We start from the raw sequence: 13,723 nt of genomic DNA on the forward strand, positions 1-13,723 counted from the left end.
GGACCTTTTTCCCTCTTCAGGTTCTGCACCCATCCCCCTGCTATAATACACCTCAGCAAAGATATTGGACCATCGACAATGGTCCTATGACCTAGAGGACTGAGACTGGTAACAAGGTTGTGGTGGGGGGGACAGTAAGAGCTAGATGACAGCCATTAAGATTCACTTCTGACAGACCAGCCTTCCCATAGCAGTGACTTTCGGACATTGCTGACCTAGGCCAGGTTTGGATCAATAAGAGGCAAAAGGCTCTGTAGCCCACTACGAATCCTTCGTCTATTCATTCCCCCTGCCCTGCCCTCCCCTCCACCATACGCACATTTGAAACACGTCAGACACCGCGGCAGTAGACCATGTCCTATGCTAATGTGAAGTACCATGCAGTAATCCAATGTGACACAATGAGATGGGGAGAGCTTTCAAGGCAGGCAATTCCCAGCATACTATTTATGGTCAAAGTGTTTTAAAATTACAGATCTGCCTTCCAGTCACATGAAATGTGTCTAGCTGGAAGATTTTCAACAGCCAGCTGCCCTGTAGGCTGAAAAACAAGCAGGAGGAGAACTGGATTTGTCTGTTGTTTGGGAAAGCAGGCAATTCCTGACCAGTGCTTCTTAACCAGACCATGGCTGATTGGCAAGGGGGGGTCTACGGTTACCCGCGTCACTGCATACAACATGCGCATCTGCAGAGGAGCAGCTCTGGGGAGTTTACGGTTTCCTCCTTAGGGTGCTGCCCCAGAGGAATTCAGTGAAATAGCATCTCCTTTTGTTAACTCCACTGCTGCTTCCTCAGGCTCAAGCCAATCCCCTGCTCTTCGCCCTCCTCAAAATAATAAAATTATTCATTATTATTTGCAGAAAAGCATCTTGTCCTTAGAGCTGGGTGAATGCCGCAGCAGGAGAACAATTTCCCTGAGCATTTGCTTAGAGTTAAAGGGAATGAGCTTTGGTTCTGCTCATGTCCCTTGGGTGTTGGCCTTCTGTGAACGCGAGGCCAATTGAGGCCTGCTAGCATGAATGCTGATGCAAAGCTACATTTTAAGGACTCACCTGTTAGTTCTCACAGCTGGCTGATTTTAACACACACAGGAGAAGTCACATGCTTCAGCACGGTAGGTTCCAGCATACACCTTCCTCTGCAGCATCGAGAGCCAGTTACTGTCATTGTAGATGAGTCACTGGTCTGAGCTGCTGTGGCAAACCCTGAGTTTCTCTGAGTGCGGCAGAAGGAGGAAAAGAGAGGACCAGATTTTGGTTCCTGCCTGCAACAGCTCAGGGAAGAATTTCTCCTAGTGCAGGAGCTGCACAAGACATGGCCCTCTGCTCCCCTCCCTCCCCTGATATTGGAAGAGATGTACCAGAGCAGCGCTACAGGGATCCGGGCTGCAGAGCAGCCCATTGGCAGCCGTGGAGAAACCAATCATAAAACGGAGCAGCACAGCTTATGCCAGTGGCCAAATTTGTCCCTGGTGCTTGCAGAAGCCAGATGCACAATGGGGGTTTAGAGCCACTTTTGCCCTGCTCCTCTCAGGAAGTGCAGCACCTCCAGTGGGGATGCAATGATTTACTGCCATTTTACAGGTGGGGAACTGAGGCAGACAATAAGGAATGGAAGCGCTGGGGCTGGCCTGTGTTCTGGCTGGGCTTAGCTGACCCACGAGAGTGGGGGACGGGGCCTCAGGCGCAAGGGGCAGGACGTGGGGCTAGCCTCCCCAAAGGGGAGAGGTGGAGAGTTGTACGCGCTGCACAGAGCAGCATGCAGTGGCCCCGCCCAGCCAGAAGCAGCTGGTCCTGTGCCCACCTCTGCTCCTGAGCACCCACTATTTTTTTCAGATGGGCGGGGAGCAGCTCTTCACAGCCTATCAGTTATGCCCTGGTGGGTCTGCTGAGCACCCCCTATTTTTGCCTGTGGGTGCTTGGGCCCCTGAGCACCTATAGAATCGGTGCCTATGCTAAGGGAGTTGCAAGGTCAAATGGGAAGTTGGTGGCAGAGCAGGGAATTGAACCCAGGTCTTGCCCAAGAAACAGCAGGAATTTGAACACTAGAGTGTTGACCTACCAAGTGCTAACCCCTGGATCCACTTGCCTCTCAGATGTCTGGCTTTAGCATATACAAAAGAAACTTGAAAGAGGGAGAACTGACATAGCATTAGGAGCTCCAGGTGTACACAAAGACCCCATTGCGTGAGGCACTGTACAAATACAGAGCAGTCCCTGCCCCCACAAGCTTACAATCTAAGTTGCTGTTTATTTAAAACAAGCTAAGACTTCCTGCTGCCCTGAATCCCCCTCTGTGGGCTATAAAGCAGTAGGCTCAGCACCAGCTGTCTCTGGATGTCATTATCATAAAACAATGGGGTGAGTTCAAAATTTCAGGGGCTGGTCTTCAAAAAAAGTTATGAAATCTAGAGCGCTGGAGTCTTTATTTCACTAACAATCTTCTGACAGACCTTGTGCTCTTTCTTTCAAGGTAAGAGGGGTCACTGGAAGTCACCACGCCCAAAAATGCCTCTTCAGGGTTCCTCTTCCTTGCCTCTAGGGTGATCAGATAGCAAGTGTGAAAAATCAGGATGGGGTGGGAGGTAATAGGTGCCTCCATAAGAAAAAACCCAGAATATCGGGACTGTTCCTATAAAATCGGGACATCTGGTCACCCGACTCGTCTTTTTCCTTTAAGTGGTGAGATCTAAGTCTCATGTAAAAATACCCACCCCACCACTTTATGAATTGGTATTAACTGAAGCACCAGTGACTGATGCATGGGCTCTGCATACAAGAGATGGTATATGGTCAAATCTTTATGCAAGGTAAAGTAAGGGCTCGAAGCTTTCCTCAAGTGAGAAATGCCACTGAAGTCAATGAGACTGCTTGCATGAATAAGAATTCATGAGTCAGGCTTGCAGGATTGAGTTTTAATGGCCCAAAACAAAGTTCTATCAGCAGCAGTCTCCTGGTATCACTGCTACCTCTTCCCCTCAGAAAGGAAACTTCACCAGTGTGTTCGCACACACCACCAGTGCTGATGCCGAGCAAAGCATTGCAGCTTGCATCACTAGCAGCTTTAGTTAATGTCCCCTACTGTGTAGGTTCTGCACACGGAGACATAAGCAGAACAGTAGCATCATCATTACATGTACAGGGTGTCAAGGCTGCCTGTTTTGCAGAGCCAAAACCTGATCAGTCACACTGTGTCCTGTTAAACTAGGAAAGCTGTCCTCCACAGGCTGCTGGGAATACATAGTCCACGCTACAGATCATACAGGCAGCAAAGCCTGTAACGTAAAGTAATAATGGTAATTCCAAGGAAAAATGGGGCCACTCCTACTCCCCCATTAGCAGACTTTATGTGCATATAAATAAGCAGCTGAACTAGGCTATGTATAGCTTTTCATTGGATAAAGAAAAAAATAATCCAGCTGTAGAGGAATGCTTCAAGCACACATGCACTGGGAGGTTGTTAGAGAAAAATTAGTGCACCAATTTCATGCCCTGCAAAATAGACAGAGGGTTAATAAGTGCTTAGCTATTTGGCTATTTATTCATTACTCAGACAAAGTACATTCGCATGCAAAAAAGCACCGCTGCATGTTTTAAATATTGACATTTGAGAGACATGCCTCATTACACATTTTACAGACCAGAGATTTCATTCATTTTAAGAAAAGTCACTGAAAATGACACGTCAAGGGTACTGGAATGATTTTCACCCAGTAATGTACTAACACTCTCTGAAATAGAGAGCTCTGAGAACAATATTCCTGGATAGTCTCTCTTTAAACAAGAAGCTCACTGTTGTAATGATTATTGTTGTGTTTCTGGATTTGTAAACCTGTTAATACTTCCCAAATAGTTACCAAAAAAAGCAACTGAATACAACTGCAAACATTTGAGAGAGAGAGAGAGAGAGAGAGAGAGCGCCTTAAATTGTCCTGACATGTTTGGTGCTAGTCAGCAGGCTTTTTTGCTGTCAGCCAAGTGCCACTTCCTTTATATAATAGTTAACACCCTCAGGGCACATCTACAGCCACGGCCAGCCTTTGACCAAATGGCACCCCATGTTCGGCACTCCTGTCATGCGGGCTGGCTTGAGTGGGGGGGCATTTAGTATATTGGGTGACATCAGTATGGCAGAATCATAATAATCCATGCAGGATATGCCATGTCAGGTACTGTTAGGAAGGTTATAATGTGCTAAGTAAGATAATAATACTTATGTTCATGTGTGATATTTGAAATGGAAGTTCTAGATGTATTTGAGATATCTGTATTTCAAATTGTTCTGCCTGGGCAACACCCCAGAGAGGAAGGCTGCAGAACAATGGCTAGCTTGATGGCCCATTAAGGCATTCCCAGGGGCAAGGGGCCCTGAGGGAGAAGCCAGCATCACCAATGAGTCATCAGAACCTGCTTACGTGACTGGACCCCGGGCACACCTGAAGAGTCACCAGGATTGGCCCATGTGACTCTGGACTCCATTTTGGGTCTTGTGACTGCCCACAGGCTGCATGGCCGGGGGAGGGGGTTTATAAGATCAAACCACAGGATCCATCTTTGTCTATGATCCTGTCCAGCTGCAGACACACACCTACCTCTGGATCTATTCATCTTGCAACTGAACTGAAGGACTTAGACCCATCCAGGTACTGGATGTGAACCAGAGGGAACTATACAAGCCTGCAACTCCACATCTCTTTCAGAAACCTGAAGTATATGGACTTTTAATCATTTGTATATCTGTGATTTACTTTAACCTTTTAACATTTCTCTCGTGGTTTATTTCTTTCTTTTGCAATAAACCTTTAGTTTAGATACTAAAGGATTGGCTTATAGCGTGATATTTTAGGTAAGATCCAAACTTATATTGGTCTGGTGCTGTGGCTGACCCTTTGGGGTCAGAGGGAACCTTTTTAGCAAAGAGCAGAGAGTTTAAGTAACTGGTCTCTTTGCTGGACCTGGCGCTGATTTGGGAGCCTGGAGCTGAAATGCAGTAAAGGGGGCTGTGGGCATTTGTGGACTGGCTTCTTGATATCCAGTGTGGGGTAATCAGAAGCAGTTCGTGGCTGGTTGGGAAGCCGGGCTTCAGTGTCACCCACCAGCGTGGGGAGAATCTGCTCTCCTTTTGCAGCCTGCCCTGACCTTGGCATTATCAGTTGGCTACCCTGGGCACGGGTCGTATCACAACTCCATTTGTTAAACTTTTGAATACCTTATTTTGTATTGCATTTGTAGCCCATTTCACAACGTTGATGCACAATTTGCATGCATGATTTATCCCTGTCTTATGATACATTTGCATGCAAGGATCTGTACTTATTCACTCCATATGCAAACAAACAAAAACATTCATGTCCCCTCAGTTTATAGAAACTTTAATTTTAACAACTTTTTTCACTAACAACAAAAAACAGCACCTGGAGCCTGCAGCCTCACAAGCCCAGCACCCTAGGCTAAATCCTGTCTAGCAGGGAGCCGGTAGTTAACCATGACTTGTCCTGTCAACGCCAGGCACAAAGCCCTGTGAAATTATGTTGTGTTGTACAACAAGCCATTTTCCTAGTCTACGCATAGCCAAAGTCCCACTAGCTCTCCTAGTGGTCCCCTCTTACTGTCTAAATCTACTGCAAAGTGGGCTGTAGAAGAAAGTCAGCGTGTGCTCTCTGTGTAAATAAGAATTGCTGGCTGGTGTATATGCCTGTTAAAAGTCCCCCTATGTTCTCCTTTATGACCTGTGTAACTATGAGCCTTCATTACTACTGCTTTTCCCCCTCCTTCCTCCATCTTTTTATTCATTTCTCATTTTCATCACAAGAGGGCATCATTTGTCTGCATACACTAATATTCTCCTCATCAGTTCCATGAGAAAAATTATAAACTGGGAAAGCTAGTGAGTGAGAGCCCAAGAGATGGCACATGTAATTAAATTTGACTAAAGGTGTGGATGGTGAAAGAAAGGAACAGCTCTCATCTGAAAGAGCCAAGCTGGCGTTTGGATGAAGACTGACTTCCTTGGGTCTTTGGAGATAGGACTATTCGAGGGTAGGTAGCGCATAGGGAAGAATCGTTGCAGTTACAGCTACAGAGTATGTAGGATACTACATTGCACTTGATCTCATCTTCCACAGTTCATCAAGATCTCTAGAAACTTTTATGAAGTCATTACCCCTTGAAGAAGGTAAAGAACCCAGGAGACCTGATGCCTGGTCCCCTACTTTAACCATAGATGACTCTCTCTCTCACAATCATTACTCTATATAGGATCTGTTGTTGAGGAGTAATAGAAGAGATCATTTTCCAGCATGAAGTTTGTGAAATTCACACTATACAGGGCAGCATCTCGTCACATGTGGAGTGTAAAACTATAGTTGCTTGACATTTATTTCTCATTCATGCTAACGGCTATCTCAAACCAGAGTTTGTAACTTGCTCCTGAACTTCTTTGGTGTAATCTGTTGTAATTCTGGGATGATTTACTAATCAGGGAATAATAATAGTCCTCTCACATTTGTAGAATGCTTGAAGGTGCTTTAACACTGCAAAGTATTTTGCAATTATATAAAGGAAACAAACTAAAAATAAAATCTGTCCAATTCATCCTACAGTACCCTGTACCAAATAGTTAAGAATAACCTATAACAAAATTCATACTTGACCTCAAAATGCCATCAAATGTGTGTTGTGGCTGAGTGAAATTCAACATGTTTTATTTTTTAAACTCTTCAGGTCTCCCAGAAAGCCAATAGCATGGATAACTTAATAGCTACTTCTTCCGGTGTTCAGTTTTAATGCAGTACTCTTATATTTAGCTTGGCAGAGGGTGCTGTTTTAGTAGCGTTTGGCTTCAAATACGAGAAAGATCTGAATCTTTAAAGAGTCTTCTTAGCTGAAATGTTCTCCTTTTCCAACTCACAACCACCAAGTGGCTCCAATGACCCCTTGCTTTTGCTGTACTTCACAGACTCTCTCTCCTAGTTCTGCAGCAAATAATATTTATATAGCCTGATTTACAAGTCCCTGGGAACACTTGTGACAACAAAACAATTCTTATCTGCTGAATCAGTCAAAGAAGAACAACGGTACCATAAATATGGAAATAAAAACAGCAATACAGTTGATACAACTTGATGGCATTACCACCAGATCTTCTCCTTCCTCTCTTTTAAATTGTGATGGGTAATTGTTCAATTGCAAAGCTTGTTTTCTTTCTTTGCTGTAGCTTAGTAATTATGCTATGTTGTTTCTCCTGCACACAGACACATGATTTCAAGACACAAATGTCTTACAAATTTGCGTAGCACAGGAAACATCAAGGAACAATTGTGACAAGAAACGTCATGTAAGCTTCTTGGGAAACTGCAGAAATGCTTCTCCAATATCAAGGCCAGTCAGGGAGAAACTTATCTCTTTCTTGCCATAGGGAAAATTGCTGTTGAATATGGAAAACCTATACAATATTTTCCACTAGTGCATACAGCCCCATTTATCCCAAAATGCTCTACAAACTATGGGCTGTGATGCATCTGTTTCTGTTACCAGTTCCCAGCTGGGAAGAGCCAGCAAGTTTAGGCTTTTGGTATAGTGATCACTTAACCCACTGTAGTAGGTAGGTCCATCCCTCCCTGTCAGTTGCAGAGGGAGGCCACAACCACTCACTACCCTGCTCCGGTGGGTATTGGCCCACGCTGGGGCAGGGACACAGTCTTTGGGCCCGGGAGGGGCCACAAACAGTTCAGAGACCCCCAGCAGGGCTGCAAATAGTCCAGAGCCCCCCGGTGCCGTGTGGGAAAGGGGGGGAGGGGGACACAGGCCCACCCGACGCCACTGCATCCCAGCCCAGGTCCCTATCCATGGCAGGAGGGTGTGCCACGGGGTCCCAACTGCAACCCACTGACTCGCTTCCTGGTTCCATAGGCCCCAGACTGCATTTCCCCTCCCCTGGGTTACTTCCTGCCTCCTTTCCCTCTGGTTCCTAGTGGGCCATGGCCCAGTCAGCCTCGTCAGGGTAGTCACCCAGGGGTAGATTGATATCGAGGGGCTCAGCATCGGGGGGGGGAGGGGGAGGGGAGGGTAGGGTAGGTCAGGCAGCTCGTCGGGGAAGTCGACGTAGGGCAGTTCCTCCAGGTTCAGTCCCATCAGGGCCCTCGCCCTGTCATCGGCATCTGGCAACTCCTCCAAGTCCGGCCCTTTTAGGTCCCTCTCCTCATGGGTCCGCGTCTAGTAGCTCCTCCAGATCCTGGCCCATCTGGATCAGCAGGTCCTCGGCTCCAGGGGAACCTGTGGGCCCCAGGTCATTCCCTCACTGGCACCTGGTCCCGGGCCCCAGTTCGCTCACCCAGGTACCAGGCCATGGGCAGCTCTGGAGGGCAAGAAGAGATGTCCTTCCCCTCTGTAAGCTTGCCACGGACTGAGCTCCTAGGCCTTCCTCTTATACTTCATGTCCCACCCCCTCACTTCTGGGCAGGTGGACAGGCAGTCTCTGGCTCCACCCCACCAAGCTCAGCCCAGCCTGACAGTTGCAGAGGGAAGCCACACCCACTCACTACACCCACCAATGAAATGCAGTCACCTCAGGAGGGGGGACGGAGGTGGGGCAGTAGAATGCAGAAGCTATTTAACATCCCATAATACTACAAAACAGAGAGGAAGTGCAACAAAAAAGCAAAACACCCTCTCTAGTTAAATTGCAGAAGAAATACAGGAATTTAGTTAGGGCAGCTGGACCGATCCTCAATGAACGTATCTAGTTCTTTTTTGAACCCTGTTATAGTCTTGGCCTTCATAACATCCTCTGGCAAGGAATTCCAGAGTTTGCCTGTGCATAATATGAAGAAATACTTCCTTTTGTTCATTTTAAACCTGCTACCTATTAATTTCATTTGGTGACCACTAGTTTGTATGTTATGAGGAGTAAATTAACACTTCCTTTATTACTTGTGCCACACCAGTCATGATTTTATAGACCTCTATCATATCCCCCTTAGTCATCTCTTTCCCAAGCTGAAAAGTCCCAGTCTTATTAATCTCTCCTCACATGGAAGCTTTCCCATACCTCTAATCATTTGCATTGCCCTTTTCAGTACCTTTTCCAGTTCCAATACATCTTTCTGGAGATGGGGCAACCAAATCTGCACACCATATTCAAGATGTGGGTGTACCATGGATTTATAAACAAGCAATACAATATTTTCTTATCTATCCCTGTGCTAATGATTCCCAACATTCTGTTAGTATGCAGCTGCAGTCAAAAAAGCTGAGTGGATGTTTTCAGAGAAAGGAGGTTGTACAGGAAATTTTCAAGTAACCTTAGAGGTGGGTGTTGAATTGGATCCATCTACTCTTACATACATCTTTATTTTAAGGCTAGAGATACCACTAATGATGTTATTACTATTCCTTCTCCTTCCCTGCCACTATATTCAATTGTTGGTGAGGATTTTTTTTTAATCTTTATTTATATGATTGCCCCACCATAACATATCATATCTTAGGTACAAACACATGGTTTTAAAGATGCAATAAAATAAAAGTTACATATTGTATGTATGGAAACTGATTATTATTGTATCAACTTTTGGGAAATTGCCAAAACATTTGGGCAACGTTGGGGGCAAAGTGCTGGAAATGGTCCTATTTCCCTCACATGGAGGCCATGAACATTTATAATAAAGCAGGGGTAGTGCCCAGGAAAGGGGTTTTGTGTATCTAAGGTACTTACATGGTGACTGCACCACAGTATCTTTCGTGTATTCACTACACCCCTGTGAGGCAAGGAAGTGCTATTATCCACATTTAAAAGATAGAGAACTGAGGCACAAAGAGTAAATGATTTGTCCCAGGTCAAACAGGAAGTTTGTGATGAAACAGAGTCTTGAACGCACATCTCCAAACTCTTATATTAGTGCCCTAACCACTGGGCCATTCTTCCTCAGGTGAGTATTCTGAAGTTCGCAGTGTGTCTATAGAGCCACTAGTGACAGTGCCAAATTCCTCACATTGGGACGTTGGTGTTTTGGGGTGGAGCAGTGAAATAATCCTTCCCTTCCAAGTTTAGCTGACTAATTTTAAATCAACAGATGTGAGTGAGAGGATGAATCTTTGAGTTGCTATCTACTTCCTTGGGTTCAGAACATGGCCATCAACATTAAAGTAAGTTTAGTCCAGGGACAGTTTTCCAAATAAAACAGCTAAGCTTTCATCTGCTGGAGATTTTTGTTGAATTTTAGGTTCCTTTCCATTTTTCTCCAGTTATTGATCAGTAGATGCCAGATAGCTAGATCTGTCCATCAACATTTCTGGAGTCTATTGATAAACTGCAGAAAAAGGCCCTTCCATCCCTTGCCCCAAAGTGTGCAGATACAAGTTGTGTGCAAAGAAAGTACCATCAAACGGAGGAGCGTAAAACATTTGCTTACCTACAAGTCTTGCTTTCCTTTCTCTATTTCTTTATCATAGCTCCTTTCAGATCTAAGTCATCTTCCTGACAGTCTCTTCCCTCCATTCTTTATAGTGATTTAAAAAAAATTATTTTCTTTTCTCCCTTTGAAAAGCAGCAAGTTCCTTCCCCTCATACTGGGGCTGATACGTTTAGCCCTTTTGCACTATCCCACACTGCATGGTCCCCCTCCCCTCTTGTCCTTTTCTTTGTGCTTTGTCATTTTAGCTTTCTGGTCCCAGAATGTTTCTATCATTCCTTCCCTAGGCTCCATCTCAGTCTCTCCTGAGCTCTACCCTCTTCCTTGCTCTCATGATCTATGGAACACATTTGTTATAGAAAAATGCAAGAACAGACACAAACAAGCTCCTTACTTGCAAACAAAAAACAAAACTTTACTAGTACAACTTAATATACTTGCACTTGTAAAACCCCTTCTCTCCAAGGATCAAAAATGCTTTCCAGACACCCAGTCTCATAATAGCTTTGTGGAGTAGAGAAATATTAACCCCATTTTACAAACTGGGAAACTAAGGAACAGCCAAGTTAAATGACCTGCCTGTAATCACACAGGAAGCCTGCAACACAATAGAGGGCAAACCCATACCCACTGATTTCCACTCTCAAACTTTAAACACTAAAGGATCATTGATTCTAGTCTAATGTTTCTCCTCATTGTTCTAAGCCCTTAATTTAACAAGGGCCCTTTTGTTTTAGGAGTCCTCCCCCAAGCATAGTCCAACATCATCTCCCGCTTACCCTAGATTTAAAAAAATAGAGCCTTACCATAGTACCATAATCAGTTCTCCATCCACTTTACAGACAGCAGGAAGAGGTAGAAAGGCAGGCAGCCAACAGAGGGAAGAAAAGGTTACATTCACACCAAAGAAGCAGACAAGAATGCCTGTTATCAATACAGAATTACAGAAAAACAAGTTTCCTCAGCAGGCAACAACTCTTTCACTTCCCTACTCCTGAGAGAGGGGGAGGTCTCATGTAACCCACCTGCTCCTTGTTCAGGGCTCCACAGGAATTTAAAAAAAAAAAAAAAAAAAAAAACCCTAAGGGCTTCCACAGCTGCAATGTGTTAGTACTCAGCCTTGAGATTAACACCTGAGGTCTAGTTATGCCTGTGCTCAGCAGCTACTGGGGGCCAGATTTTCAAAAAATGGTTGGCACCTGGTGGTTGCTGATTACTTTTTGCTAAATATCTTTGGATATTAGCTGTGATCTTTCATCCACTCCTACCATAGTAAGTGAAGAAGTGAATAATAGTCCTTCTCCCCTCACAGTTGTTCATACTGCCTTTTCTCATCCCCCTTCCTTCAACTTCTATGCCTCCAGTTTCTCCCAAATTGGCCAGAGCTGTTTGAACACTGCAGGGAAGAGAGGTTCTAAAGAAACTCTCATTTAGCCTGAAGAGACAAACCTGCTACCAGCTTCAATTCACATTTGCCACATCCTGCAGATGCCCGCTGAAGAACAGTTTCAGTGTAAGTATTGAAACAAACAGCAGTCATCTTTATTTTTGTATACAGGGGGCTGCCTTCTGCCTTGTTTTACCCCACATATAACGATCAATGGAGCTGGGAGGTCCTTCCATCCAGATTTTGACTCCTGTGAAGGAGATATACTAGCATCTTTTCAGGGTTTCCTTGTGAAACCGACATCTTCCCCCAGCAAAATAAAGCCCAATGAACCAGACTTTGGTCAGGTGTGCCTGTTCGCCTATTTCACACACACTCATCATGCAGTTAAATTCAACAAGACAAAGTATTAAGGGGGTGAATGGTGAACCTCCCTCCCCCCACTTTTGAAAACATCCCTGAGCATTTAGAAAAAGCTTTAGAAATAGCAGTTCATGCAGGTGTGGCGTGGCCCTACCTGTCTGGTTGAGGGCAAGGTGTGTTTCTTTGAACTGCCTTTCCCATATGATTCAGCCAGTTCTGGCTCGTTTCCCACTCAGTCAGCAAAGGGAGGGGAGAGTAAAGGGCTGGAGAGAAGGCTCATGCCATAAACAGCTGTGGCTGAGTGTTTAGAAGGCATCTAGCACTTAGCAGTTGAAAACGACCTTTGCCCAAACAAGCCAAATAAGCTGGTTGTTGTTCTCTGACGCTTTCCAAGGCAGAGCGTTATTTTCACCTGGGTTTGCCTTAGAAATTCAGAGTGGGCTTTTCAACAGCACTCAGCCTTGGCCTAACTCTGCTCCCGCCTACCTCAATGGACCTTTTACTATGGACAGTGAGAGTGGGGCTCTGCTCCTGTTGCACAGCTGGGCAGTTGCATGGCTCTTTTCATTCACCATGAACATCTGTGTTTTACAACTGCTGCTAGCCACTGGCTTCACTGTGGCAGCAGGTAGCTGAAGAGCAGCATTCTTCCCCACTGCTTAGGGCTGCTGTGAGAATCGCTGTATTAAAGCATGTCAGGTGCTGAGAGAATGCTATAGGCTAGTACATAAGTACCTAAGACTGGTAGATAGATAGCAGCTGTCTGGGTTTCCTTACACGTCAGTTGAATTCCATTTTGAAAATAACCCAAAGGGGGGGGGGGGGAACCATACAAAGAAGCCCTCTGGCCTCTCCCTTGGATAGTCTTTTCTTTGTGTATACACACACACAAATATAAAAGAAGGAGGTAACTTCATTAAATGCTTCATCCTGCACACATTGAACTCAGAGTTAAAGCTTCCAGTGACTTCATGGTGCAGGTTCAGGCATTAAGGCTCAGATCTACAGAGGGACTGAGCTGCCTATGTCTTGGGGTCAGGGGCAAAAGCCCCAGTTTTGGATCCATTGTCCTCCACAAAACTCCTTACTCACCACTTACTTTTTCAAACTAAAAGTTCCCTACGTGCCTGTGTTTCTGCTGATGGGTATGTGCACCACCGCTTCCCTTGAGCCACTCAGCTGTCTGTTTCCCATCGAAGCCCCACAGCCATTCACACACCAGGGGAGCTTGGCATTTGGCTACCTGTTGGGCCTGATTGGGTAGGTGTTTGCAGAGGCTGCCCATTCAGTGAAGTACACTTGCAACAGCACCCTGCATAACTAATTAATTTAGAGAGTATTTAGATACTATAGTCAAGGGTGCTATAAAAAATGTTCTTGCAAGACTGATACCATTTTGACTCGTGCCTAAATGATGCATCTTTCAATTCTCCATGGAATCAAAGTTTGATCATTGCCTAGACTAGATGCCTAGGGCATTATAAGAGAAGCAGTGGTGCATGGTACTATCACACCTGCTGATCAAAGGTTTAGTTTCTCTGGCTGGCTTGATTGCAGATGGC

The 13,723-nt window shown here is 45.2% G+C and overlaps 1 long non-coding RNA gene across 1 annotated transcript; it reads right to left on the reverse strand.

Annotated features, from left to right (window-relative positions):
• Positions 1–2,132: 2,132 nt before the first annotated feature.
• Positions 2,133–11,445, reverse strand: LOC137159195 (uncharacterized). The gene is made up of 3 exons (XR_010921579.1): positions 11,218–11,445; positions 10,412–10,498; positions 2,133–2,537 (listed from the first exon to the last, which is right to left on the reverse strand). It is a non-coding gene; the product is annotated as an uncharacterized lncRNA (long non-coding RNA).
• Between the last annotated feature and the right edge of the window lie 2,278 nt (positions 11,446–13,723).

Source organism: Emydura macquarii, unplaced genomic scaffold, assembly GCF_026122565.2.
Source record: "Emydura macquarii macquarii isolate MOO-44397 ecotype Brisbane River unplaced genomic scaffold, CSIRO-AGI_Emac_v2 contig_1790, whole genome shotgun sequence".
Classification (NCBI taxonomy): domain Eukaryota; kingdom Metazoa; phylum Chordata; order Testudines; family Chelidae; genus Emydura; species Emydura macquarii.